The following is a 4,474-nucleotide window of genomic DNA, read 5'->3' as shown; positions in this document are numbered from 1 at the left end:
TGAATTGATAAACTGCGTGCGCATCCTAACCCAAAAAGACGGAGTAAGTTAGACGATCGAACTAAACAGCCGGACGGAACAGCCGGACGGAGAAGCCGAACTAAACGACCCAATGAAATAATTGGACGATAGGGACGGTCGAAATAACCGAACGGAACGATTTAGCTGATACGAACGAAACAGACGAAACATACGAACGGTGCTCGAACGGTGAACGATCGCTTTCTAGACGCTAGACTACCGCTAACCGCACGCAAGCCGCACGCAGAACGAACTGAACCTAGGTGGATACTTGGGCGTAATTCTAACTGTAACTGCCCACTCGCATTGTGCATCCAAGTAATATGTTTTCATTCCGACCCTTTAAAAAAGGAGTTATGGCCTTTTGTTGAAAAAATATTGTTTTGCCTTATTTACTACTGGGCCGATTGCAATGAAAGTTTACAGATATGGTAATTACCCCCCTGATGTCGTGCATTAGGGTTGTAATTTCCATTTCGGCCCTTTTTGAGGACATATGGCCCTGTGTTAAAAGTATTTGTTCTGAAAACTCTTCCTTGACTAATAGGATAGTTTCAGCAAAACTGGGTCATCTGGGCTAACAATATTTGGTTTGCAAGTATGTTTTGGCATGGGGAGGGAGTACTGAGTGAGTGAGTGAGTGAGGAAGTGTTCTTAAAGTATGAGTTTATACAAATGATTATAAATAAATATTAGCAGTTCCTTATTTGTGAAACATTCTATGCAATGATTGAAAGGATATTGAAATATTCTAAAGTTTTTTAAACTAAATACAGATATATTTTTCTATATTTTTTTGTAATTTGATATATTATTACTGTTGATTGTTATGATGTTTAACTAAAGCACTTGATTATGTCATTTATTGCAACCGGAAATTAATTTCAGTAATACCATAACTTTAATATGCACATGTAAATATTTTCAAATACCCATGGATGATTGTGAAAGAAATTCAGAATTTTGAAGGAGATATAGGGAACCATACTTTGCAAGGATGCATTTGAGGAGGTCTTGTTAATTGTTATATCCATGATTTTTCTTTGAATTACAGACAAGAAGTTGGCATTGCATGCATGCTCCTTCTATGTGCTGATGCATGGTTTTGAATTAGAGACAGACAGCTAGAATCATATTGGGATATTCTATTTGTTCTTGAATTATCAATGTATGCTCCACACGTTGATATAATACAACCTGTTAAATCTGCATGATGTGATTATAAGTACATTTTACATTCCATAGCAAGTATAGCGTATCAAAAGAAGTATTGAATTGTTTAATGTATATATATAGGCAAATACTGTTGTTCATCACTAACATTTTTAAGCCTTTAAATGTGTCCATTGGGCTATTACTTTTAAAGTTTTGGTTTATGTTTATAAACAATAGTGATCGAGTCATTCACCACATATACATTGTATATAGGTGTTTGAAAAAGGTTTCCTCATATTGACCAAGTCTCGAGATGATTATTAATGTTCCAGAACCCATCTAATCCATCTATTCATGAACAATTACCATGGATAACAGTGAGACAAAACGATAGCATTCCATTTACTTTGGTGCATAAACCCACATAACAATATCTAGACCTCTGTCCGGTCACCTATAAACACAAAAATAAATCTTACATTCTGCTTCTCCAGAAAAAAACATGAAAATTACGTAAAAGTATTTTGGCCACAATTTTTTTAATAATTTCATGTTTTACAGTCATTGATGCAATAGTACTTGTAGACCCGTCTCTCTCGGTACTCAGATGTGATGCCCCATCAATATCAGCCTATAGTGATTATGCATATTTTGAGAAGAATGTTGTTAGAAGGATTATAGTCTGTTTCTGAGTAGTATTGGCAGTATTTACCTGTGTTTGTATCTGTGGTAAACCCTTCTATCTAAGGTGGTGTTCTGTCTAAGCTGGAAGCTGATCATAATTAATTTGATAATATAAGTCATATTTTCAGATTTTTAATAACAAATATTAAAATTAAAAATTTCAATATTAATTATATATATAAATCTATATATTCAATATTTGATATATCCATTGTGTATAGTCATTGTGCTTCTGATATGACATATGATAAGATGATTCTGTTATTTTATTTTGTAATAATTTTGTACTTTAAAGATATAAAAATATTAATATAAATAGTTATAAAATGAAACTTTTCTTTATTATTGTAACATTTAATAAGATGCCCAACAACAGTGTTCGTTAACTTTGAGACTGTCGAAGCACACAACGGTCGATCTACGACAAGTGTTCCCCTGGAGTGACCATCAAGGGATGCTCTCTCCACTTAACGCAATGTATATGGAGGAAGGCCCAGCAGACCGAACTGCAACAACTTTACAAAGAGAATGACAACCTTAATCAACTTGTGCGCTTGGTCGCAGTTTTACCCCTAGTGCCCCTGAAGAGTATGAATGATGTGTTGTTCAACGCTTTAGATGAACTTGAGGATGCTGACCTACCCGTGAACACAACTACTTTCACATATTATATTGTAACACAGTGGATCGAGAGAGATTGTCGTATCTGGAATCATTACAACACTGGAGGACTCCGCACCACCAATCACCTGGAAGCCTGGCACGGGAAGTTGAAGAAGGTTCACCATTTACACCCAATCATCTTCACCATCATCAGAGTGTTCCAGGTGATTCAGGCAGCAAACGAAATCAACAAGATACGACGAGATGCAGGAGGAGTCAACAGTCCATGCGAGAAACAATATCTGAACAATATCAGCTGACTGACCCAGCTGAAGGAGAGCCTTGAGCACAGGACAACGGATCACATCTCTTACATCTGGGATAGATTACAACAAAAATGTGTGACACTTGACTATCGACCGGGCTGTTTTAAGTGCTGATTTTTATTGGAATTTGAAGTTTAAATTTGAGTAATCATATAATGTACAAGTATTGCTAAACTTGACTACCCGGTATTCTTATTTAGTGACTATTCTTAGTATACAGTGCTATATTGTATAATTAAGAGTGTTTATATTGCGCGATTGGTTAATGTAATGTATATTGATGGATTTAACTTCTTAATACGTACGTCATACTGACTCTAGTCCTGAATTGTCAAGTAGATTTTCACTAAATTTGGTCTGGATCATTCTAGGCCAAGGGGACTCATTTTGTATAAACGGTGGGTGTGGCCCCCCTGGGTTCAGAGGGGCGGGGCCGAATAGGGAAAATAGAGGTAAAACCTTCAAAATCCTTCTCCTACCGTACGGATTAAGGGATTTTATCCTTATTTAGTCTGGAGCATCCTTTGGCCAAGGGGACTCAAGTTTGTAATAATGGTAGGTGTGGCCCCCCTCTGGGCAGAGGGGCGGTGCCCAATAGGGAAAATAAAGGTAAAACATTTTAAAACCTTCTTCTACCATAGGGATAAAGGGATTTCATTTGGTCTGGAGCATCCTTGGGCAAATGGGACTCAATTTTGTATGAACAGTAAGTGTGGCCCAATCTGGGGGCAGATGAGTGGGGCCCAATAGGGAAAACATAGCAAGTTCTTTAAAATCCTTCTTCTGTAGGAATGACAACATTTTGTCCAAATTTGGTATGAAGTATCCTTGGGTGAAGGGGAAGCCTTTTTGTATAAATGGTGGGTCTGCCCCATATGATCACTTTAAATTTGCAGTAATCATTAATCAAAAAATCAATTTTAAAATTTTGAGACTTTATGCTTAAGTATATAGCTTTTTAAAATGAAATCTCAGTCTGTCTTACTTTTTGCATTCTGTGAGACCACTTTGTAAATATCACATTGGTATAGACACACGGGGGTCATTAGGTACTTAGCAGGTACATTGTACAAAAGTCACAAAAGTCACAACACACACATTCAAGATCATGCTTTCAATAAGTATTTTTATTAGGGCCGCTTACGCCCAACCTCAAGCAACCTTAAAGGTCGCTTAATTGCAACCCACAAATTCGGGGCCAGAACAGGAGCGGTTTGACGCATTAACATTGGTATAAAATTATATTTTGTTTTTAACTAAGAGCAAAATGCAAATAAATTATTTGCAAAGATACAGATGTTTAATGACCACTCAAAGTTAAACGTGAATTATGTGGAATTTTTACTTTAAACTATCAAATTGTGACTTTTTGTAGAAGGAATTTTCTTGGATGTAATAAAATCTTGACACAAGCCTCTGCATAAGTTGCAAAATTTAATTTACCCATGCTTGAAATAGCATATCAACATATTCAAACCTTTCGTTAAAGGGACAATTTAGTGAAGTAATTTTTTGTATAACCTTGTCACAAAATTCTTCGTGATTATATATTTTGATACTCATTTAGACCAATTCATGTCAAGAAATTGACAAGTGACATTGTTTTCTTGGCGTTTTTAATCAGTAATTGAGAAATCCTTAACTTAACAGCCTTGCGTACGTTTAAGCGGCAGCTGTCAGTGAAT

This window comes from Mizuhopecten yessoensis, unplaced genomic scaffold (assembly GCF_002113885.1).
Source record: "Mizuhopecten yessoensis strain PY_sf001 unplaced genomic scaffold, ASM211388v2 scaffold4883, whole genome shotgun sequence".
Lineage (NCBI taxonomy): Eukaryota > Metazoa > Mollusca > Bivalvia > Pectinida > Pectinidae > Mizuhopecten > Mizuhopecten yessoensis.
This window is presented reverse-complemented; position numbering follows the sequence as displayed.